We start from the raw sequence: 27,162 nt of genomic DNA on the forward strand, positions 1-27,162 counted from the left end.
ATCCATGGGAGTTGAGTGAGACCCAGAATGTATAAGGTAAACATGTTACATCTGCAACTGGGTAAGGCAGGGTGGGGAGGTAGGGATCCCTGACTCCAAGAGTCTCTTTCTATTCTAACTTGAACTTGCTTTCAATGCTGAAAGAAGGCAGGGACATGCTAAGAAATGAATGAATAAGGAACCCCCTCATGATCTTTCTTACATTTTATTTTCTTGTATTAACCAACCATTTATTCTGAAAAAGGATAAAATTCAAGGAAAGGGAAAGATATAGCAACATGTAGTCCTCTTTCTTTCTTTTTTAATCCTTCTTTACTCATTGGTAAACTCAGAGATACAGAGTTTTGGTAGAATGTGGGCATATCAAGAAGTGAAAAGTAGTTTCGTATCGCGTTTCCATTGCCTGGTAAGAACAGAATACATATGCACACGTGAACCTGTTCATAATGAAGACTCTTGGGCCTCACTTTTAACCTACAAAATCAAAATCTGCAGTTTAACAGGTCCCCAAGGTGATATGAAAGGACTTTAATATTTGAGAAGCATCAGCCTCAGTTTAAAATGAGTTTTAAATGGTGGGATGGAGACAGAGAGAGAGAGAGAGAGACAGAAAGGAAGAAAGGGAGGGAGAGGAAGAAGAAAGTAAAAGAAAAGCAATGCTAAAAGTCTTTTATTCCATCCATGTTTAGTTTGAAGCTGGGGACTTTGTTCCATCGTTTCCTTTACTCACTTTTCTTCTTTTTTTTTTGTTTTTTCCAAGTCTTTTGTTGCGGTTGTTATTCTACTGAAGAGCTACACGAGACAGAGAGCTTGGCAGCCTTCCCACAATCCTCAGCATGTGGGAATAGCAAGTAATAAAGTGTTCACCCTGCCAACTGGTGGTTCCATGTAAATGTCTCTGTTAACAACCAACACTGCTGCTAGCAGCCATCGGAGCAAAGCGGCAAATCTGTTCCTCTCTCCGGTGTGGAAAACACTACCGAAAAAGTCACCTAATTACTTGATTAAGATATATCAATCCTGGAAATTGTTGATCTAGAACATTGAGTCTCTGACATTTAGTTCATTCTTGATTAAACAGAATAGTTTCCACCTGACTCTTTGTGTTATCTCCAAGTACTGTGTGCCATGCCGAGAATTCTAACAGAATAACCTTTTTTTATGGGGGGGGAGAGAGAAAGAAAATACAGTTTGTGGTCAGATCCTTTCAGCTGTTTTAGTACAGACCTTCGATAAGCCCCTGTGTTAATAATGGGAAAGATAGATGACCCAGGAAAACTAAGGCTCTCTACAAGCCTCTGATAATAGTTGAGAAAAATCATTATTTCTTTTAAGCATCCTAATTCTCTTATTTTGAAAAACACTGAGAATTTTCTCCCATACCTAGGCTACAAAAACCCAGTCCCACCCCCACCCTATTGAAATGCATTGTTGAGGAGGATTTCTTCCTGTACATTCTCACACCCAAATTTATTTCCATTTCTTTATCCCCAGAAGATGAAGTTTATCTGATTCAGTCATTATCCACCTGAGGCAGGAGTGGTTGCAATTTAGTGGCAAGCTGCTTCTTTTGGTCATGATGCCGTACCATCACTTTAAGAGCATCAGGCAGCCTACCTTCAGGGATCACCAGCACCAAGAATTGAAAAATAATGAAAAAGTTCTTCCAAAGATTTGAATTTGCTTTGAAAGCTACAGTGAGAGAAGTGAAGACCAGGATAACACCCGCAAGAAGCCATATTGTGTGTTAGTTATTTCAAAGAAGCGGTTAGTATTTGCAACTAAAATAAATGGGCCTCATTTTACTCCCAGAAACACCTTCCTTAATTTAAGAAGAATGAACATTTGCTGTTATTATCAACTTCTGGTTGACATTCAAGTAGGGCTGTTTACCATAATTCCATGGTTTCTTCTTCATATGACCGCCTGGCTACTGTCACATAAATAAAAACCCAGAGAAGATTGCTTAGAATGATCCCAGCTTTTTTTCTATTTCCAAAACATAATGAACCAGGTAGCAAGTCAGTATCATCTGGAACTGCACATACATCCAGAAAAGTAACCCTGTTTGGCCCGGTGCCAAAGCACCACATCCAATCCATCCATGTGATCTCAGGCTTTAAAGAGAAGTGAGTTTGTTTATTTGGTGCTATCATAAAACTAGAATCCAGTAGAGAAAATGAGCCTTTGGTGGCTCACTTTTAGCACCGTGGGACACAAATTTGTTTCAACTGGCACAAAGAGAGATGTATAAGCTAGAATAATTTCCATTTTACCAAAGGAATAGGTAGAGCTTTCAGAGTCAAGTCATTGCTCTCCTATGCCATATAGAAATGATATAAGAGCAAAGTGTAGTATATTTTGACCACTGTAGTATTAGAGTTCTAATAGAACTAAGTATATATTTATCGTTTATATATATATTTATAACTATATATTTATAATTTATTATATATTTATAATTTATATTACATATATCTATATTCTATTAGAACTAATAGAATAGTTCTAATTTTGTTCTAATTATACTTTTTTGTTGACTTAAAGGTAGGAGAAGCCCAAAGTGTCCTGGTAGCAATCTTAATTTCCAGTTTAATGGAATCATTGTTGTGTCTCCTGGTGGTAGCGTTCCTCCCTCTGGAACTAAGACCTCTAGGCCAGCAGAATGTAATGTCACAGGAACAGGAAGCAAAAATGTTGCAAGTGGATCACTAGGGGTAATGGTGAGTGGTGTCACTTCCACTTCCACCCCTTGATTCTTGGACCTGTGAATCCTGGCTATGGGAGAAAAAATACCATATAGTGGGCCCTGATTCAGAGCATACATGGCCTTCTGGAGAACTTTGCCCCAGCCCTGCAAAGTATTGTCACCTAGTTGGCATTATAGTTGTGACTTCAAAAGGCCATTACACCATCTTGTCAATCCAGCTGCTTCAGGATGATGGGGAACAAGATAAGACCAGTGAATTCCATGAGCATGAGCCCACTGCTGCAATACTGTGTGCCTTGGTCAGAGTCAATGCTCTATGGAATACCATGACAGTGGATAAGGCATTCCTCGAGTCTATGGATGGTAGTCTTGGCAGAAGCATTGCATGCAGGATAAGCGATCACATATCTGGTGTTTCTATTCCAGTGAGGACAAACCTCTGCCGTTTCCTTGATGGAAGAGGCCCAGTATAATCAACCTGCCACCAGGTAGCTGGCAGATCACCCAGAGGAATAGTGCCATATCGAGGGCTCAATGTTGGTCTCTGCTGCTGGCAAATTGGTCACTCAGCAGTGGCCATGGGCAGGTCAGTCTTGGTGAGTGGAAGTCCATGTTGCTGAGCCCATGCTTAACCTCCATCCCTGCCACCATGGCCATTTTTTTCATGGGCCTATTGGGCGATGACAGGGGTGGCTGGGGAAAGAGGCTGAGTGATGTCCACAGAACAGGTCATCTTATCCATTTGATTATTAAACTCCTTCTCCGCTGAGGTAACCCACTGGTGAGCATTCACATGGGAAACAAAAATATTCAGTTTTTGACCACTCAGAGAGGTCCATTCACATATCTCCTCCCCAAATTTCTTTGTCACAAATTTTCCAATCATGCTTCTTCCAAATTCCTGACCACCCAGCCAAACTTTTGACTACAGCCCATCGAGCCAGTATATAATCACACATCTGGGCATTTCTCCTTCCATGCAAAGTGTACAACCAGGGGCATGGCTCAACGTTCTGCCCTCACAGAAGATTTCCCTTCACTGCTGTCCTTCAGGGATGTCCTCGAAAGGGGCTGTAGTGCTGCAGCTGTCCACTTTCAGGTGGTGCCTCCATATCATGCAGAACCACGTGTAAACCAGGCCCTAGTCTTCTCTTCCTCTGTGAACTGATTATAGGGAACTCCCCCATGAGGCCATAGGTGCAGGCTTGGGGAGAGAAAGCAGGGTGGCAAGAGTGGAGACCATAGGCATTCGAATCACTTCCTCATGTAATTTACTTGTCCTTTCAGTACTTGCACTAGCCCAATAGCATATATACCACTTCCATTTGATGATGGAATGCTGCTGTGCATGACGCACTTCATGGCTAGATCAGTCAGAAAGCAACCAGTTCATGATAGGCAGTTCAGGTCACAAGGTGACTTGATGATCCATACTCAAATGTTCAGTTTCTACCAAAGCCCAGTAGCAGTCCAAGAGCTGTCTCTCAAAAAGAGAGTAGTTATTTGCAGAAGATGGCAGGGCCTACTCCAAATTCCCAGAAGCTTCCGCTGTGATTCATCAATGGGAGTCTGCCAAAGGCTCCAAACTGCATTGCTATCTACTTCTGACACCTCAGGCACCATTGGATCTGCTGGGTCATATGGCCCAGGTGGCAGAGCAACTTGCACAGCAGCCTGGACCTGTTGCAGAGCCTTATCCTGTTCTGGACCCCACGCAAAACTGGCAGTCTTTCAGGTCACTCAATAAATGGGCCAGAGTAACACACCCAAATGAGGAATGTGCTGCCTCCAAAATCCAAATAGGCCCACTAAGCACTGTGCCTCTTTCATGGTTGTAGGAGGGGCCAAATGCAGCAACTTCATCTTAGAAGGAATATCTCAGCAGGCCCCACACCACTGGACCCCTAGAAATTTTACTGAGTTAGAAGGTCACTGAATTTTAGTCAGATTTACTTCCCATCTTCTGGCACACAAATGTCTCACCAGTAAGTCCAGTGTGTTTGCTACTTCTTGCTCACTGGATCCAATCAGCATAGTGTCATCAATGTAATGGACCAATGTGATATCTTGCAGAAGCAAAAAGCTATCAAGGTCTCTCCAAATAAGATTATGACCAAAGCTGGAGAGTTGATATATGCCTGAGGTAGAACAGTAAAGGTATATTGCTGGCCTTGCCAGCTGAAGGCAAATTGCTTCTGGTGGGCCTTATAGACAGGAATGTAGAAAAAGGCATTTGCCAAGTCCTAATGGCTGCATACCAAGTAGCAGGAGATGTGTTAATTTGTTCAAGCAATGAAACCACACCTGGTACAGCAGCTGCAATTGGAGTCACCACTTGGTTAAGCTTATGATAATCCGCTGTCATTCTCCAAGATCCATCTGTCTTCTGCACAGGCCAAATGGGGAGAGTTGAGTGGAGATGTGGTGGGAATCACCACCCCTGTATCCTTCAAGTCCTTGATGGGTGCTCTAATCTCCACAGTACCTCCAGAGATGTGATATGGTATTTGATTTACTATTTTTATAGGTAGAGTTGGCTCTAATGGCTTCCATTTGGCCTTTCCCACCGTAGTATCCCTCACCCTACCAGTCAGGGAGCCAGTGTGGGGGCTCTGCCAGCTGCTAAGTATGCCTATGCCAATTGTGCATTCTGGCACTAGGGAAATGACCACAGGATGAGTCTGGTGACCCACTGGACCCACTGTAAGTTGGACCTGAACTAAAACTCCATTAATTACCTGACCTCCACAAGCCCCTACTTTAACGGAGGATCACAATGACATTTTGGGTCCCCTGGAATCAACGTCAGCTTAGACCCAGTGTCCAGTAGTCCCTGAAATATCTGATCATTTCCCTTTCCCCAATGCACAGTTACTATGGCAAAAGGCCAGGGTCTCCTTGGGAAAGGATGGGAGATTCACCACATAAATTATCAGTAATGTAGTGGGGTCCTTCCTCAAGGGCACCTAGCCTCTCCTTCATTCAAGGGCTTCTGGGTCTGTAAACTGGCTCAAGTCTGGACATCAATTAAGGGGCTGTGGTTCTCTCTTTATAATTCAAATTAGTCTTTTGTCAGTTCGATCTAGAAGTTTTCTGCTTGTATAAATTAAGTAGGAATACAGTAGACTTCCTATCAATTTCACTTTTAGGAACACTGTGGTTAATTATCAGATGCTAGAGCTCTACAAGAGTCAGACTATTCTGATTGCCACTTTGCCTCTGCTGTCCATTATGGTAGCTACATCCACCTTGTCTTTGATGGTTGAGTGCCACCACTTGGCCCCTGCCGTCTTGGGATCCAATTATTCCCATTATATTTAAATTCTGTAGTTGAGTGACTGTTGTTCCCACATTAGATCTGATGCGCAGAGAAGAGCGATTACAGGGCTCTTCAAAAATGCAGGTACTGCCCCCTCGCAAATCTATTTCACAAGTAATTGGTCAAGGGTATACCTTCTGGACCCTCCCCACTGGGATGAGTAGGTCTAAAGTGACTAATCCACTCTAGCCTTCCAATCTCCCTAAGCCTTTTGATCCCTTCCTCTCCATTAAACCAAGTGAGATTAGGCATTTCCAGCTTGCTCACAGTGGACCATCTTTTAATCCATATTTCAGCTAACCAAGCAAATAAACTATTTGAACCTTTTTTTAACTCCCTGAGCTGCAATGTTAAAAACAGAGTCCCTACTTAGTGGGCCCAAATCAATAAATTCAACCTGATCCAACTCTGTGTTCCTTCCACCATTATTCCACACCCTTAATATCCATTCCCGTGCCTGTTCTCCATATTTCTGTTTATATAAATTAGGGAACTCAAACAGTTCTTTTTGAATGTAGCACATCTCTTCATGGGTCACACTCTCAACCTCACCTCTTGAGGCCCACCAGGACTTTAGTCTAGTTATAGGTCTAGAAGCAAACAGGGGTATTGGGAGTGGCTCCTGAGCAGAATCAACATTATTTTGCCTGGAAACTGCCTCAGGAAGGCCATCACTGTTGCATTAGGCAGCACAAAGTTTATTCCCTCAGACAAAGGTGGAAAGGCTGATGGCAGCATGGGTTGGGGAGAGGATGTTGTTGCTACTGGAGATGGGGAAGCTATTCCTTCTAGCAAACAAGGTTCATCAGAGTTTACAAGCTCAGTGTCCCCAGCTTCAGCAGGGTCCCACACATCCCCATTCCAAGTTTCAGGGTCCCATTCTTTTCCAATCAATGCTCTCACTTTAACAGTAGACACTTGACAAGGTTGTGCATTGTGCAGTTCAGCCACTCACATGATAAGAGCTTGTGTCTGTTTTTCCACAATTTCAGTTCTTTCTCTACAGGAGATAGATTTTCACTCAGGGCGATGTTAGCAGATTTGAGGCTCAGTATCTTCTTCTGAAGCCAGGAGACAGAATCCCTGAGTTCACCAATTTCTCTCATTATTTTGTCCACTGAACTTAAGAGTCACTAAACTCCTTGCCTCTCACAATCAGTGAATCAGGAATGTCAAATGCATTTATTCTGTATAACTTTCTAGTTTACACCAAGGACTTTCAGTGTTCTCCATACTATTAGGAGTAGAGTCTTTAGCATTTTGGGGTCCAATCATACTAAATAGCCAACTGCAGAAACCCCAAAAACAATGAAAGAATTCCACCTTTAATATTTTGTTCCTCTAGAACCACTCCTGGCACCAGAATTGTATTATTAAGGGCTCTCTTAGAAGAACAGAAATAATAGGAGACATATATACATACACAGACACACACACACACACACACACATATATATGTAAAGGGGAGTTTATTAAGCATTAACTTTCATGATAACAAGGTCTCACAATAGGCAGTCTGCAAAGTGAGGAGTAAGGAGAGCCAGTCCGATTCCCAAATTGAAGAACTTGGAGTCCCATGTTTGAGGGCAGGAAGCATCCAGCATGGGAGAAAGATGTAGGGTGGGAGACTAGGCCCATCTTGCCTCTTCACTTTTCTCTGTCAGCTTTATATTCTCTGGAGTCTGGTTAGAAGGTGGCCACCTGATTAAGGGTGAGTCTGCCTTTCCCAGCCCACTGACTCAAATGTTAATCTCTTTTGGAACACCCTCACAGACACAGACACACCCATGATCAAAATTGCATCCTTCAATCCAATCAAGTTGACACTCAGTATTAACCACCATGACCACCATTCAGTCAAAACCTTGACAATCTCAGTTTTAAATATTGTATCCTATTATCACAGTCACTGCTCTTAACTATTATACATCCCTGTCTCTATAAATTTTGAAAATGCCTTAAGTATCCGAAGTACATTTTCTGTATACCTCCCATAATAAAAGAAAATTACTCAAATGTCTTCAAACCATGATCTTATTTGATGTTCAGAAAAGTAGTCGCTAATATATAGGTCACTAGAAAAATACCTAGCTGTCTCTTACAGCAGTTCTACCATATTTTAAGTAAAACACAAGGCATATGCACATCTCGTTTGGGTGCTCCAGCAACACTCAGATAATGACACTTAAAAATACCCGTGATCATTCTAAAGAATAGCAACTGATAACCACTTGATGAAACACACAAATTATTTAATGTTCTATACTTAGTATATTTTTAGTATATTTTTCTGAACATGCATTGGGTGGGAAATTACTGATAATTCTGGAATAAGGGAAATTAGCTTCAAGATTTCCAAAGCTATTCCTGGCTGTCACTTCAGATCAAAATCTTTAGCCAATCCAGGTAGCTCCTATCCAAGTAGTTCCTAAATTTGTGATATTATGCTTCACCATTATGTATGAAGTAAGAATTAACCACCTATACTTGGCACATTGAGAAACTTCTAGACACGCTTTCTCTCTTACGTTTTTTAGTGATGTGTACTCCCCTTCTAGTAGAGGTTTACTTACAGTAAAAGGAGAAGATGCACAAAATGGAATGCATCTGAAACCCTTAGAAGAGAAGAAATATCTCTGGGCCTTGGTATAATCTGCAGCTAATGTGAGCATTCTTGCACAGAAGCAAAAATAATGGAAGCTTTTGGTAAACCCAACACAATAGGCAACTCTCTATTTTTTTAATCATTTCTTACCTTCCGCATGAATGTCTTCTTAATTCTCTGACCACATTTTTAAGACTCATATGTTAGACATTTTTCCTCTAACCAGATATAATGTCATTCCCTAGGGTTCTCTCCTCCAGTCTCTTCTTTTCTATTTGCTCTCCTTAGATAATTTACACCTATGACTAATATTTAAACTCATGATTTTCAAGTGTACACTATCAATTCCATTCTCTTTTCTGGGCCTGACCTCCTATTCATCTTCAATCTTATGACCTTCAGACGGTTCATTCATACAAAGTCTAAAACTAAACTCAAAATCCCATTGTCCTTGAAATTTTACCTTTCCCAATGTTTCCAAGCACAATTTATAGGATCTACATCTAATCAATAAACTGAACTAGAAACTTGAGATCATTCTGTTTATTTTACTAGTCTGTAATCCACATGATTGTAAAAACTTTGCCTCACTAGTCCCAATATACACAACAGGTAGCGAAGCACCAGGCATATGGCAGGTGCTCAATAAATATGTAATCAATAGATTAATAAATCGCTGACTCTTTTCCCTTCTCTTATTATTCATCTGGTTACGAAATTTTGTAGCTCTGTTCTAGAAGCATTTCTGGAATTCATCCTCTTTCTTCTATTTCTCCTGCTCCTGCCGTGTACTTCTCACTTTTCTGTATCTTATTCTTCTCATGGTCGTACATCCTCCACACTGCCACAAAGGTTATCTTTCCAAAATAAAATTCTGATCAGGTTGTTCTCCCAAGGGAACATTCCTGTTGGTCTCGCAAACTCTTCAACACGGGCTTCAGTCCAAATGTTTAGCTTCTCACCATCTGGCATTTCTCTAATATAAACCTTATGGTCTACCCAGTTGGACTTGTTTCATTCTTAAACACAGTGCATATTCTTTTCTTTCCCATCAATTTGTTCATACCCTTCTCTTTGTCTGAAATGCTCTTTCACTCTTGTCTCCTGGCAAGGCAAATCAACATTGTCTCTTCTGTGAAATTTTCTCTTTCCCATAGATTCTTCCTATCTTGTTTGCCCATTGCCGTTTGCTCAGCATTCTCTCAAGGACTTTCATATTATTTTTATTTCATGTTCATTTTGTCTGCCACATCTTAAGATTCTTAAAGAAGGAACCATGCTGAATTCATTTTTACTGGTCCCACTCTCCAGTAAGTATAGCATATAGTGGCCATTCAGTATGTATTTTAAATTGAGTCATTGTGTGGCATATTGAGGAGAAACTCTAAGTCTGTATTGAGTATGAAATGGAAGCTTGGCAGTATGCTTGCACCAAAATTCTGGAAAACTTCAATATACCATGCAAAACTAGTGATTAAAGCATTATTACTACTAAAGACTTAAATCTAAAACTGCTCAAATAAAACATTGGAGAAAAGCTTCAGGACATTGGCCTGGGAAAAATTTTCATGAGTATTAATAGCCCACAAGAGCAGGCAATTAAAGCAAATATGGACAAATGGGATCACATCAAGTTAAAAGCTTCTGCACAGCAAATGATACAAAAAACAAAGTGAAGAGACAACCCACAGAATGGGAGAAAATATTTGCAAACTACCCATCTGACAAGGGATTAATAACCAGAACATATAAGGAGCTCAAACAACTCTGTAGGAAAGAGTTTAATAATCTGATCAAAAATGGGTAAAAGATTTGAATAGACATTCTCAAAAAATAAGACATACGAATGGAAAACAGGCATAGGAAAATGTGCTCAATATCATTGATCATCAGAGAAATGCAAACCAATTTTGCATTTCATCAGAGAAATGCAAAACTACAATGTCATATCATCTCACCCCAGTTAAAACGGCTTATATCCAAGAGACAAGCAATAACAAATGCTGGCAAGGATGTGGAGAAAAGGGAACGCCTGTCCACTGTTGGTGGGAATGTAAATTAGTATAGCCACTATAGAGAACAGTTTGGAGGTTCCTTAAAAAACTTACAGTTGAGCTACCATAAGATTCAGCAGTCCTACTGCTGGGCATATGCCCAAAAGAAAAGACGTCAGTATGTCAAAGAGATATCCGCACTCCTATGTTTGTGCAGCACCATTTATAACAGTTAAGATTTGGAAGCAATCTAAGTGTCCATCAACAGATGAATGGATAAAGAAAATTAATACATATACACAATAGAATACTATTCAGCCATAAAAAAGAATGAGATTCTGTCATTTGCAACAACATGGATGGCACTGGAGATCCTTATGTTAAGTGAAATAAACCAGGCACAGACAAACATCGCATTTTGTCACTTATGTGTGGGACTTAAAAATCAAAACAATTGAACTAATGAACATAGGCAGTAGAAAGATGGTTACCAGAGGGTGGGAAAGGCAGCATGGGGCTGGGCAGGAGGTGGGGATGATTAATGGGTACAAAAAAAATAGAAAGAATAAATAAATACCTATTAATTGAGAGCACAATAGGGTGACTATAATCAATAACAACTTAATTATACATTTTAAAATAACTTACAGAGTGTAATCGGATTTTTTGTAACTCAAAGGACAAATGCTTGAGGGCATGGAGATCCCATTTTCTATGATGCGATTATTTCACATTGCACACCTGTATCAAAACATCTCATGCACCTCACAGATATATACATCTACTATGTACCCATAAAAATTAAATATAATTTTTTAAAAAAACATTATTACTACTAAAACTCAAGTTATGCAATGGAATCGGGCAAACGGCTGAGAGAAGAGACAGCGAGCAGTTAGCAGTTTGTTTTTATGTGTGTAAGAATTATGTGGACAATTTTCACTTTTCTGACCTTGAATCATAAGCCTTCAAGAAGTCCACCTACACATGGTTTCCTGATGAGGTCAGCATGAGCCCCACTCCAGTACTTGCTACGGTTGTTTATCTAAGCAGGAGCAAGTAACAACTGGTACAGTTTCAACCTACAGTGAGTGAAATGAAAAATGGTTTGGCACAGACATCAAAACTATGTTAAGATCATCGAGCACTGAGGTAGGGGTGGGGGAAAGCTTTATCCTACTTTACTTTCTGGAAATTATCTTTCCTCTATTTACAATACATTATGATTCCCTGATAGGTGCTGATAGATGTGTGAGAGTCTGTGTCATTATATGTCATTATATACATATATCTTTATTTCATTTATTCCACCAGCAAAATAAACTGATTAAAGATGTTTCTATATCTAATAGAATTAATATTAGTTTTCAAAAACTACAAGAAATGTATTCTGCTTGAAATACTACGTTGTTTAAAGATCTCTGAATTGAGTCTATATGTATAGACAACAAAAGGCCATAGTCATATTTTTGAATTTTAACTTACCTACATTTCACTTTATGTGTAGCCCCTCATGATATCCTCTATCTAACATAGCAAGGGCCTTGAATTTACATCAATATCAGTGGCTTGTTTGCTTTTTAAATACTTAATAAAGATTTCTATTATTTGATCTGAAATTTGCCTATGAAAAGAGCATTGTACTTGGAAGATACATAGCAAAATGTTTCTATTCAAATGAATGATTAAGATAAAGAGGACTGGCATCCTTAGTTGGGAATCTAGGGCCACATATGAGTGGGAACCTTGCGGCCCACTGCTAAGCCACAGACTCCTACCATGCTGGGGTTCAAGGGGGAAAGAGTCTTACAAATCCCATCAGGGCCAACCTTCTCAGCATCCATAGATATGGATCTTTGCCAAAGAAGATAATCCTCTCTGCCCCCCACCACTATTGGTTTGATGGTATTAAGTCCTTCAATTTGAGACAGAAATTCTCCTGTCACCATTGGAGGGAGGTATAAAACCCAACTGAGACAGGAACAATAAGACTACACCAATTTAACCACGTGATAAGTAGGAATAAGTAAACAAAATCAGAACTTTTCATAACGTCTTTTTAAGTTACATTTTGGATGAGTAACATCTTCAGGGAAAGTAAGCATAAGGAATAAATCTAAAAGGATGACAGAAAGGGAATTTCCAACTTGATGGGGGAAAGCATAATGAAGAAAGACTTAAACAAATGAATATAAATTTGTATTTATTGAAATCACTTGCTCACAAGTGATCAAAAATCATACAACCAATAGTAGCGATAATAATTGGGTGTTATTATATGTGAAATAATAAGCTAAACATTTTTTATAAGGTTATCTGATTTAATCCTCTAATAGAATCCTGGGAGGCAAGGAGTATTGTCTTCATTTCACAAGTAAACAAAGGTTGTAGGTGTTCATTAACTTGCTCAAGGTCATATGGTTTAAAAAGTTGTGCAACTGAAATGGAATCTTAGGTCTGTCTGCCTCTAAATCCCATGCTCTTTCTTATAAAACACAGGCTATAATTATGTAATCCTTTCCACACAGGTGTTTTTTGTTTCTTTGTTTGTTTGTTTGTTTTTGTGAGACAGTCTCGCTCTCTTGCCCAGGCTAGAGTACAGTGGCATGACCTCGGCTCACTGCAACATCCTCTTCCTGGGTTCAAGCGATTTTCCTGCCTCAGCCTCCTGAGTAACTGGGATTACAGGCATGTGCCACCACGCCCGGCTAGTTTTTGTATTTTCAATAGAGGCGAGGTTTCACCATGTTGGTCAGGCTTGTTTCAAACTCCTGACCTTGTGAGCCTCCTGCCTTGGCCTCCCAAAGTGCTGGGATTACAGGTGTGAGCCATCATGCCCAACCACAGGAAGTTCTTATTTGTGGTTGCTCCTACTCCAATTCCCACTTCAAAGTGGAATAAAATTTAATAACAGTTGTGAAAGATTGGGTTCAAGACAGAAACTGAGTTCAGTCTTAAAGATACTAAAGAAAATAACATTTCATGTGCCTGAATTTTGATACTTGAAAATACTCTACCAGCTTGTGGTCATGATGGAATACTTTATTTGAATTCAATGGATAGGTCAACCTGGAAATTTGCTTTGTAATCTGCTGCAACTCCATTAACCAGTTGACTTCAGCAAAGGAAATCAATGATCCTAACCAAATCTCATGTGGCTTAGAGCAGCCGACCAAATACATTCCCTCAACTAGAGGAAGTATCCAGTTAGATTTTGCATTTGATATTAAGCACATTAGATTGCCACTAATGAAGGTCAACTGAACATTTATTATGATTTTTATTATTATTGAAGAGCGAGCTAGATACTGACTCCCTCAGGAAACAGTTACTGAGCTTCTGCTGTTGGCCAAGCACTGTTACAGGTGCTGGAGAGTCCACAGGAACCATGACAAACAAGGTCATTGCTTGCACAGGACTTTTGCTCTAAGAAGAAAGAGTGACTCATTAAAAAGAAAGAAAATAGTGGAGAAAATACCAGAATTAAAAAGGGTGATGTGAAGGGATGTGGGGCTAGAACATCTTTTGTATGTTCAAAGATGGCCTTTTAATTAAGTGATTTTTAATACACATCAAATGAAAAGATTATCAAACATTCAAGATGATTTTTTAAGTCCCAAATATATTTATAAAGTTTATTAGTAAGACAATCACTTATTCTGGGTAATAAATATTCAAGCCAGTTTGGCTATAATGAAGACATAATAGGTAGGTAGTTACTCCTTGAAATAGCCTATGGAATACAGCTGCCTGTCAAGATGATTTAGAAATTCCAAACTTGTTTCTTTTATTCTCCCAAGATCATTGATTATTAATTGCACATTCATGAATTTTAAAGAAAGAAACAATATTAATTGGGCTTTGTGGGGGACCTTATAAAATTGTGCAAGAGTGAGAGAGGCTGATGAAAGGAAAAGATTAATACCCATGTAGTGCCAGGAGGGTGACTAATGCGATTACTTCCTTATGAGGCTGTAGCTCTCAAACTCTTGATTCCAATTTTAATAGAACAAAGCAGATTTGAAGCTCATGCGCTGACTTTTTGCCCAAAAATATTTGAAAATTATTTTTACTGCAGTTAGAAACTTTATTCCAGAGATAAGAAGAGTTTTCCTATCCAGAATTAGATAATTATCATACTTGTGAACAAATTGACTTTAGCCACAGTGAATAATACAAGTAGGCACAAGCACCAAAAATGTTACCACAGAGTAGTTTTATTTAGTATGGAAATTCTAGTCAATCAAAAGTATAACAGCATAAGGAATTTATTGATTATGGCCTTTTCTTCATATAACATCATAGTTATGAGTGGTCTTTTTTATGATATTTATTATACATTTTTAATTTGGATTCAATGTATCTGCGCTGGATTTTCTTCTTAAACATACATCTCTATCTATACTTATATAATAATGACAATGAATACTTTAATTAATTGTAACATTCTCAATGTGGCCCTTTTATTGTTTTTCTTAAATACAGCAGGAATTACAACTTCACTCTACTAAAATAAGTGTTTAATTTTGAATTGAAGATGCACAAAAATTAACCATGTCTTTCAGCTCTTTCTAAGAGAAGTCACCTGTCAACCTTCAATACAGTCAGAAGGATTCCAGGAGCAAAATGAAGAAAACTGAAAGCAGTGTTTCACTTATAAGACTAAGAGAATTTAAAAGACCCTTTTAAATGAATAAAATAAGCATTTTTAAAATCTCTGTTATCTATAGTCATATAACTAACCACTCTAAAACTTAAATTTATTATCTCTCACTTTTCTGTGAATTAGCTGAGCACAGCTTAGTGGTTCTTGCTTGGGGTCTGTCAGGCAGCTGCAGTCTGACTAAGTTGGACCGAGTGGCCACAGTGGCTCACTCTCATGGCTGGCAGATGATGTTGGCTCTTGGTTGGGAGCTTAGGTAGCTTGTCCATGTGACTTGAGCTTCTCACATCATGGCAGCTGAGTTTCAAAAGCAAGTGTTCCAAGACACTAAAAGAAGAAATGTCCTAGTTTTCCATTACCATGTAACAAATTACCACAAACTTGGTGGCATAAAACATTGCCCATTTACTGTCTCACAGTTTCTGTAGGTCAGAAATCTGGGCATGGTTTAGCTGGGTCTTCTGCTCAGTATCTCACAAAGACTGATCAAGGTGTCAACCAGGGTGACAGTCTCAACGGAGGCTTAGGATCCTTTTCCAAGCTCACTTGGGTTGTTGGCAGAATTCATTTCTGGCAGTTCTAGAACTCAAGGCAACTGCTTTCTTTGAGACCAACAGGGGAATGTCTCTGCACTCAGGGAAGACATAAACTTTTTTTGTTTAAGAAAAAAAGAACAGTTGGCCAGCCGCAATGGCTCATGTCTGTAATCCCAGCATTTTGGGAGGCCGAGGCAGGCAGATCAAGAGGTCAAGAGATCGAGATCATCCTGCCCAACATGGTGAAACCTCACCTCTACTAAAAACACAAAAATTAGTCAGGTGTGGTGGCGGGCACTTTTAGTCCCAGCTACTCAGGAGGCTGAGGTAAGAGAATCACTTGAACCCAGGAGGCAGATATTGCAGTGAGCCGAGATCACGCCACTGCACTCCAGCTTGTTGACAGAGCAAGACTCTGTCGGGAAAACAAACAAACAAACAAACAAACAAAAAAAAAAGCTTTATTGAAATATAACTCACTCATTTAAGGTAGGAAATTCAATAGTTTTTAGTATATTCACAGAATTGTGCAACCTTAATTGAATTGCTTTCTAACTTTAGAATGCTTTTCTCATCCCAGAAAGAAACCCTGTGCCCATTAGAAGTTACTTTTTTTTTTTTTTTTGAGATGGCATCTTGCTTTGTCACCCAGTCTGGAGTGTAGTGGCGTGGTCCTGACTCACTGCAACCTCTGCCTCCTGCGTTCAAGTGATTCTCCAGCCTCAGCCTCCCGAGTACCTGGGACGACAGGCAGGCATGCACCACTGTGTCCGGCTAGCTAATTTTTGTATTTTTAGTAGAGACCAGATTTCACCATGTTGGTCAGGCTGGTCTTGAACTCCTGACCTCAGGTGATCTGCTCATCTCAGCCTCCCAAAGTGCTGAGATTACAGACATGAGCCACTGCACCTGGCCAAGAAGTTACTTTCAATTCCACCACTGCGCCTAGCCCTAGACAATCACTAATCGATTTGGTCTCTATAAATTTTTTCCCGTCCAGTTATATTAGTGGAATCATTCACATTCACAAAAGACTTAGTGACTGATTCATAATCATAAGTCACTAAGTCTTTTGTGACTTAGCAAATGTTTTCAAGATATAATGTTGTGTTATGTATTTTTATTTTATCCCCTTTTATAGTTGAGTAATATTTTTATGAATATACCACATTTTATTTATCTATCAATGTTGATAGACATTTAGATTGTTTTTATTTGGGGATTATTGTGAATAATGCTACTATAAACATTCATACAGAAGTTTTTGTATGCACATGTGCTTGTATTTCACTTGGTTTTATACCTAGGAGTGAAATTGCTAGATTATATGGTAACTCTATGTTGAACAATTTGAGGGACTGCTAAACTATTTTCCAAAGCAGCCATACCATTTTCCATTCTCACCAGCAATGTATGAAGATTCCTATTACTCCTCATCCTTTTCAACACTTGTTATTATCTGTCTTTTTTATTATTATAACCATCCTATTGGGTGTGTAGTATCTCATTGTGGTTTTGATGTGCATGTCCCTAATGACTAATAATTTGAAGGTATCTTTTTATGTGCTTATTAGCCACTTGTATACCTTCTTTGGGAAAAATACCTATTCAAATCCTTTATTCATTTTTAAAATTGAGTTATTTTTATTTCAATTTCTGAGTTTCAAGAGGTTTTTTAAAAAATATATTATGAACACATTTCTTCCTAGATATGTGATTTGCAAATATTTTCCCAATTTCATGGGTTGACTTTTCACTTTCTTGATTACATCCTTAGAATCATTACAATTTTAATTTTGATGAAGTACAATTTATCTTTTTTGGTCTTTTGCTACTTTGCTTTTGATGTTGTATCTAAGAAATTATGGCCTGCCCCAAGTTCATGATGTTTATCATATGTTTCCTAAGCGTTTAATAATTTTAGCAATTGCATTTAGGTCTAAAGTCCACTTTGTGTTTATCTCTGTATATGGTGTGAGGAAGGGGTCCAATTTCATTCTTTGGATATCCAGTTGTTACAGCACTATTTGTTGCAAAGACCTAGCCCTTTTTAAAAGGATCACCTGACTAGTTCTAACCTAACCAGGATAATCTCCCTTTCATTAATTCAAAGCCAACTTACTAGGGACCTTAATTACATCCAGAAATGCCTTTACCATTGCCATATGAGGTAACATAATTCCTGAAGTGACATTTGTCATAGTCACAGGTCTCATCCCAAATCAAGAGAAGTCTACAAAATGAGGCATCCACTCTATGAGGTAAAATTTTGGAGGACAACTTAAAATTCCCACTATCATGGATAACTACCAGTGTCTTCAGGCCTGGACTTGAAAACTGACAGAACATTATTGCTATCATATTCGATCCACAAAGCAGTCATAGGGCCTACAAAAATGCAAAGGAGGAGTAATAGGGTTCTTCTTTTCATGAAAGGAGTTCCTAAGAACACGTGCCTGTCTTTAATCTGCTACAACCTGTTGTCATAAAATGAAGTTTTAGAGATGGTTGTTTGTTTGTTTGTTTGTTTATTTGTTGGATACAGAGTCTTGCTCTGTCATCCAGGCTGGAGTGTAGTGGCAAGATCTCGGCTTACTGCAATCTCCACCTCCTGGGTTCAAGCGATTTTCCTGCCCCAGCCTCCTGAATAGCTGGGACTACTTGTGTGCACCACATGCCTGGCTAATTTTTGGATTTTAGCAAAGATGGGGTTTTGCCCTGTTGGCCAGGGTGGTCTCAAACTCCTGACCTCAAGTGATCTGCCCATCTTGGCCTCTCAAAGTGCTAGGATTACAGGAATAAACCACCATACCCAACCTAGACATGGTTGTTTATTAAAATATTTTAATTCTAGTTTTCTTTCTTCTATTTTAAGATTCTTAAATACTCTGAAAATCAAGAAGACAAATTGTTGTAAAGTCTGAAACAGAATATAATAACTACGTATATTTATTTACTGAAAAGAAATTAGAAACCCAATTATTACAGGAATCTGGCCTCTTCCTCTGTTGATTTGTACTTAGCACATGCCCAGGTGAATCACCTTGGCTGTTTCACACAGTGCATTTCTTCTTTGTGAGCAACAGGTGACCTATGAATGACCTTAGAAGATGATTCAACTCATATACAGAAGCAGTTTTCTCAGAAGTAAGAGTTTTAAATGACTTGATTAGAACTGAAAGAGAAGGCCTCATACCAACAACTCTACCCCAATAAACTACTGTTAACTCCCCGCTCCAGCTTAATTCTAACAATGTAGAATAAAAACTCCAAGCGGCATTGTCTAATCTATGCCAAATTTGTTAAAGTGTACCGGAAATGGAGACCTATACCAATATGCAAATTTCACAGGTATAATCAGCCTGTAGTGGTTAAGCCATTGCACAAAGCTTGTCCTCATGCAAGAGAATGGGCAAAGTTTTTTAAATTTTATTTTAGATAAAGTACTTCATTTCTGCACAAGTGAATAGACCTATCTCAGATACATAAGAAACATACTCCAGAAATACATGAAAACCAACTCTGTCTCTCTGTCTGTCTCTCTCTCTCCCTCTCCCTCTCTATCACCCTCTATCACCACCCTCTCTATCTCTCTGTTACTTTTCTCTCTCTCTCCCAGAAGAAAACTGAAATGGAAATCTGAGGGAGGTTGATAGAATACTATATGAAGGAAGAATCAGGATATTAAAATAGATACAGACTTTCTTGGAAAAAAATGTACAATTACTGTATTAGCCTAAGCTGGAATAATTATAAGTGTCTTTTTTTCATGATCACAAGGCAGAAAAAGAAAACACAAAACAAAACAAAACAGAAAACTAGAACTCAACATAAAATATCTAACTTGGTCCCAGAGCAATTTAGTTTCTAAAACTTATCCTGATTAGCAAGTTAAACAAAAATCCTCATGTCTGAGTTTGTATCTTCATTTTCTAAATGGTGATAATCATATCTAACCTACCTATCTCAAAGAGGTATATTATAAGAATTCAGTAAAATTGTCTTTTTTCATAATTTTATTTTAAATATAGGGGTACATGTGCACGTTCATTATATAGGTACAATTGTGTCATGGGGGTTCCTTGTACAGATTATTTTGTCACCAAGGTATTAAGCCTAGTACCCATCAGGTGCACCAAGGTATTAAGCCTAGTACCCATCAGTTATTTTTCCTCTCTCTCTCCCACCCTTCATCCTCTGATCAGTCCCAGGGTGTGTCGTTCCCCTCTATGTGTCCATGTGTTCTCATTTAGCTCCCACTTATGAGTGAGAACATGTGTTATTTGGTTTTCTGTTCCTGTGTTAGTTTGCTAAGAATAATGGTCTCCAGGTCCATTCACATTTCTGCCAAGGATATGATCTTGTAGTTTTTATGGCTGCATAGTATTCCATGGTATATATGTACCACATTTTCTTTATCCTCTATCATTGATGGGCATTTATGTTGATTCCATGTCTTTGCTATTGTAAATAGTGCTGCAATGAACATATGTGTGCATATATCTTTATAATAGAATGATTCATATTCATTTGGGTATATACCAGCAATGGGATTGCTGAGTTGAATGATATTTCTGTTTTTAGGTTTTTGAGGAATCACCACACTGTCTTCCACAGTGGTTGAACTAATTTACGCTTCCACCTACAGTGTATAAGCATTCCTTTTTCTCCACAATATTGCTAACATCTGCTATTTTTTTGACTTTTTAATAATACCCATTCTGACTGTTGTGAGATGGTATATTAAAGACTTCTATATTTAAGTCTTTAATCCATCTTGAGTTAATTTTTTTTATATGGGGAAAGGAAGTGGTTCAGTTTCAATCTTTTGCATATGGCTAATCATAGTATCCTAACACCATTTACTGAGTAGGGAATCCTTTCCCCATTGCTTGTTTTTATCAGGTTTGTTGAAGATTAAACACTTGTAGGTGTGCAGCCTTATTTCTGGTTCTCTATTCTGTTTCATTGGTCTATGTGTCTGCTTTTATACCAGCATCATGCTGCTTTGGTTACTGTAGCCCTGTAGTATTGTTTGATGTTGGGTAGCATGATGCTTCCAGCTTTGTTCTTTTTGTTTAAGATTGCCTTGGTTATTTAGGCTCTTTTTTTGGCTCCACACGAATTTTAAAATAGTTTTTTTCTTAGTTCTGTAAAGAATGTCAGTGGTCGTTTAATAGAAATAGCGTTGGTCTATACATTGCTTTCGATTTGCATCTCTTTAATGATCAGTGATATTGAAGCTGTTTTTCATATGCATGTTGGTCACATGTATGTCTTCTATTGCAAAGTGTCTGTTCATGTCCTTTGTTCACTTTTCATTGGGGTTCTTTTCTTCTTGTAAATTTGTTTAAGTTCCTTATAGATGCTGGATATTAGAAAATTGCAAAAATTTTCTCCCATTATATATGTTGTCTGTTCATTCTGTTGATAGTTTCCCTTGCTGTGCAGAGGCTATATAGTCAGTATAGCCGTTTTAATGATATTGATTCCTCCTGTCCATGAACATGGAATCTTTTTCCATTTGTGTCATCTCTGATTTCTTTGAACAATGGTTTTTAGTTATCTTTGTATAGATCTTTCACCTCTCTGGTTAGCTATATTCCTAGGTTTGTGTGTGTGTGTGTGTGTGTGTGTGTGCGGCAGTTGGGCCAGGAATTGTGTTGCTGAGTTCACTCTGAGCTTGACTGTTGTTGGTGTACAGGAATGCCGTGAGTTTTACACAGTGATTTTGTATTCTGAGACTTTGCTGAAGTTGTTTATCAGGTTAAGGAGCTTTTGGGCTGAGACTACAGGGTTTTCTAGTTACAGGATCACGTTATCTGCAAACAGGGATAGTTCAACTTCCTCTCTTTGTATTTAGATGCCCTTTATTTTTTTCTTTTATGATTTCCCTGGCCAGGGCTTCTAATACTATGTTAGATAGAAGTGGTGAGAGAGGGCATCTTTGTCTTGGGCTGGTTTTCAAGGGAAATACTTCCAGTTTTTGCTCACTCAGTATGATGTTAGCTGTAGCTCTGTCATAGAAGGCCCTTATTATTTTGCTGCATGTTCCTTCAATACCTAGGATTTTTGAGAGTTTTTAACATGAAGGGGTGTTGAATTTTATCAAAAGCCTTTTCTATGTCTATTCATATAATCATGTGGTTTTTCGTCTTTAGTTCTGTTCATGTGATGGGTCACATTTATTGACGTGCATATGTTGAACCAAACTTGGATCCCAGGGATAAAGCCTACTTGATCGTGGTAAATAAGCTTTTTGATGTGCTGCTCGGTTCAGTTTGCCAATATTTTGTTGAGGAGTTTTCATCTCTATTCACTGATAATAATGGCCTGAAGTTTTCTTACTTTGTTGTGTATCTGCCAGGTTTTGGTATCAGAATGATGCTGGACTTATAGAATGAGTTAGGGAGAAGTCCCTCCTCCTCAATTTTTTGGAATCATTTCAGCAGGAATGGTATCAGCTCTTCTTTGTACATCTGGTAGAATTCAGCTGTGAATCTGTCTGGTCCTGGGCTTTTTTAGTTGGTAAGATACTTATTACTGACTCAATTTCAAATCTCATTATTAGTCTGTTCAGGGATTCCATTTCTTCTTGGTTCAGTCTTGGGAGGGTCTATGTGTCCAGGAACTCACCTATTTCTTCTTGATTTTCTAGTTTATGTGCATAGAGGTGTACATAATATTCTCTGATAGTTGTTTGTATTTCTGTGGGGTTTTGGTAATATCCCCCTTGTTGTTTCTGATTGTGTTTGTTTTAATCGCCTCTCTTTTCTTTTTATCAGTCTAGCTAGTAATCTATTTAATTAATTTAAAAAAATAAAATAAAACCTCCTGCATTCGGTGATCTTTTGATTGAGACATGATTTTTTTGTGTCTCAATCTCCTTCAGTTCATTATACTCTTGTCATCCAGGCTGGAGTGCAATGGCATGATCTCAGCTCATTTCAACCTCCGCCTCCCGGGTTCAAGCAATTCTCCTGCCTCAGCCTCCCAAGTAGCTGATATTACAGGCATCTGCCACCATATCCACCTAATTTTTACATTTTTTTATAGCGACGGGGTTTCACCATGTTGGCCAGGCTGGTCTGGAATGCCTGACCTCAGAAGGTCCACCCACCTTGACCTCCCAAAGTGCTGGGATTATAGGCGTGAGCCACCACACCAGGCCTGGTTATTTCTTGTCTTCTGCTGGCTTTGGGATTTGTTTGTCCTTGGTTCTCTAGTTCTTTTAGTTCTGATATTAGGTTGTTAACTTTCTAACTTTTTAATGTGGTATTTTAGTATTGTAAATTTTCCTCTTAACACTGACATAGCTGTCTCCCAGAGATTCTGTTATGTTGTATCTCTGTTCTTATTAGTTTAAAAGAACTTCTTGATTTCTGCCTTAATTTCGTTATTTACCCAAAAGTCATTTAGGAACAGGTTATTCAGTTACCATGGAATTGTATGGTTTTGAGTGAATTTTTTAGTCTTGATTTCTAATTTGATTGTTCTGTGGTCTGAGACATTATTTGTTATGATTTCAGTTCTTTTTATTTGCTGAGGAGTATTTTACTTCTGATTACGTGAAAGATATTACAGTATGTGTCATGTGGCAATGTGAAGAATGTGTATTCTGTTGTTTGGGAGTGGAGAGTTCTGTAAATGTCTACGAGGTCTATTTAATCAGTAGGGCATTAAAGTCTCCCACTATTCATGTGTGGGAGTCTGTCTCTTTGAAGGTCTCTAAGAACTTTATGAATCTGGGTGCTTCTGTATTGGATGCATATATATTTAGGATAGTTAGAGCTTTTTGTTGAATTGAATCCTTTGCTGTTATGTAATAATGCCTTCTTTGTCTTTTTTGATCTTTGTTAGTTTAAAGTCTGTTTTGTCTGAAACTAGGATTGCAACCATTGCTTATTTCTGTTTTCCATTTACTTGGTAGATTTTCTCCATCCCTTTATTTTGAGTCTATGTGTGTCATTGCATGTGAGATGGATTTCTTGAAGATAGCGTACCACTGGGTCTTGGTTCTTTATCCAGGTTGCCACTATATGTCTTTTAATTGAAACATTTAGCCCATTTACATTCAAGATTACTATTTGTATGTGGGGATTTAATCTTGTCATCATTATGTTAGCTGGTTATTTTGCAGACTAGTTTATGTGGTTGCCTTATAGTGTCACTGGTCTGTATACTTCGGTATGTTTTTATAGTGGCTCGTAACTGTCTTTCTCTGTACGCCTTTTAGTATGCTTTAAGCTGCTTCGAGAAAACCGAACTTAAACTCACCTGAACAGCCAAATAATTCCCTGTCACATGACTTCCAGAAGTAGGGCAAACATTAGAGTTGACAGCTTCAGTTACTGTACATCATCAAGAGCACATGTTCTTTCCAACTCTCCTTTCTGTTGTCAAGAGATTTGGCATAATCCACGCCAAATCTCTCATTCCCCTAAGACTATAAAATGGCTACAAGTAACAGTAGGGCCTCCCTGCCTCTTTCTATCCACAGAGAAAATAGAAATTCTTCCCTCCAGACCTTACACCCATTCCTGGACCAGTAACACCAATCAGTGAACTATTTGATGCTTGACTTATACAAGAATTCCTGAAAGGCTCTGGCTTTGATTCATTAGGAGCCACTCCCGGAGCTGGGAAAGGGGGAATTTCTCATAAGTTGCAAGAGCTATGTGATGGATATAATTACATATGAACAATATTGGATATCTGTAAAGGGGAAATATTAGAGAAGAAATGAAGGTTGAGTAAGCAATCAACAGCATCCAATATAGACTGGGAAGTCACCTGGAAATAGCACATTTTTATAAATATACAATAAGATATTGTTTAGCTGTATTTCCTTCAAAGGCAGCAGCTCATCTTCCCCTACAACGATACTGAAGTTCTCCTAAACAACTTGATGGGGAGGATCTGACTTTCTTGGCGACTATAACTTAATCTGCCTTGTTTAAGGTAGATTTTGAAGGTGGATTTTTACAAATTATGACATTAAAAACTATAATACGAGCAAGAAAAGCCCGAGGCATCAGTATAAAACATGGTGTTAAGAAAAAATGTTGATGAGTTAGAAATATTTTCATATTTTAAGTGAAGAACAGCAGGATTTTTAAAAAAGAAATATCCTTACCTTATGCTATATACAAAAATTAACTCAAAATTGATCAAAAACCTAAAGGTAAGAGCTGAAACTATATCAGTCTAAGAAGAAAACAAGGGGGAAGCTTCATGACATTGAATTTGGTAATGATTCTTTAGATATGACACCAAACTACTGGAAACAAAAGAAAAATAGATAAATTGTGTATCATCAACCTTTAGAACTTTTGTGTATTAAAGGACACTTATCAACTGAGTGAAAGGCAACCTACAGAATGAAATAAAATATTTGCAAATTTTATATCCAATAAGGGTGTAATATACAGGATATATAAAGAACTCCTATAACTCCACAAGAAAAGAAATTGATTTTTTAAATGGACAAAGAATTGAATAGACATCTCTCCAAAAATAAATATATAAATGTCCAATAAGCCCACAAAATAATGCTCCACATCACTAATAATTAGGGAAACACAAATCAAAACTATGAGATACCACTCCATATCTATTAGGATAACTACTGAAAAAACAAACAAAACAAAATAACCAGACTTGGCGAGGATTTGAAGAATTTGGAAACCTTTTGCACTGTTGGGAATGTAAAATCGTGCAGCTGATATGGAAAACAGTATGGTGATGCCTAAAATAATTAAAAATAGAATTAATAGTAATCCACTAATTTCATTTCTGAGTATACATCTAAAAGAATTAAAAGTAAAGTGTCAAAAATACATTTATATACTCATGATGTGCATAGCAGCATTATTCACAATACTTAAAAAGTGGAAGCAACCCCATTGTCCACTGACAGATGAGTGAATAAATGAAATGTGGTATATACATATAATGAAATACTATGTAGCCTTTAAAAGGTAGGAGACATAACACATGCTACAGCATGGATGAAACTTGAACACCTTATACTAAGTGAGACAATTCAGTCACAAAAAGATAATTACTGTATTATTCCACATATATGAAGTACCTAGTATAGTCAAATTCATAGAGACCATAACTAGATTGGTGGTTGCCAAAGGAGTTATTGTTTAATGTGTATAGAGTTTCGGTCTGGGAAGGGGTCAAAGGTTCTCATGTTGAATGGTGGTGATGGGTTCACAACAATGTGAATCCATTTAATGCTACTAAACTGAACACTTACAAATGGATGATACGTTTTATATGTATTTTCCCACTTTTTAAAAAAAGTGTACAAAAATGTTCACAATTTTGCTATTTTACTACTAAACTGTCCAAAATGTATTACTTATGTAACAAGAAAGACACTGATTTAATGGAAATACCTGTTACTTCCTTACCTCTTAGTCTTGAAAAGACTGAATTCCTATTCCACATCTGGTGGAGGTTGAAAATTCTCTCTGAGATTTCTACTAATTCTTAGTTGTAAAGTCTGCCTCTGATTCTCCATTCCTAATTTCACTGAATTATTCTATGTTAAAAAATTTTTAAACACCCTCAAGAAAACCATTTTCCTCTACATTACATTTACATAGACTCTCTTCAATTTCACAAAAGCAAAATGAAGCATTAAAACACCCCATAGACACATGCATTTAAGGAGTTAACTGAAGATTTGAAGAGATGGGAAGTAGGGCTTGTGTATATCTACAACCCAGGACATTTCAATTTGAATATCAAGCACTCAGGTCTTACAAGTCATTTCAGTCTCTCTACTTTGGTCGCTTCAAACTTATAACATCCCAACCTCACATCACATCGACCCCTTATAGCTCCTTTCTTTCTTTTTTTAATCATTCTTCCTCACGCATTCTCTTTTGTATGGATTCTCCTCTTTCTCAAAGCTCAAAATTATTCTCTATCATGTAATCAGTTCAGAGCTCTCTAACCCCCTTACCCCCAAATTCAGCTCTAAAACCTCCCCTGGGATCACTAGAATAAAGGACCCTTTTTTATAGGTCTTCTCCTTCTTAAAAGGTAGCTGTAGTCATGATAGGCATTTTCCCTTCCATTCCAAACAGAGGGTCAGAGCCCCAATCTCCTTTTCTACGCCCTCACATCTTTCCTGTCACCTACCCTGCTATAAGCTGCATTCACCTCCTTGAAGACAGTGAGCTGCCATTCTTCTCTGCTGGCACAGTTCGTCTGACCCTAATCAGGTCTAAGGCCTGCTTATATAATTTTGCAAATCACCATTTTCAGGGGCATACATGGAATCCATTTACCAAGTCTTTCTAACAAGTGCTAGAAC

The sequence above is a fragment of the Theropithecus gelada genome, chromosome 4 (genome assembly GCF_003255815.1).
Source record: "Theropithecus gelada isolate Dixy chromosome 4, Tgel_1.0, whole genome shotgun sequence".
NCBI classification, from domain to species: domain Eukaryota; kingdom Metazoa; phylum Chordata; class Mammalia; order Primates; family Cercopithecidae; genus Theropithecus; species Theropithecus gelada.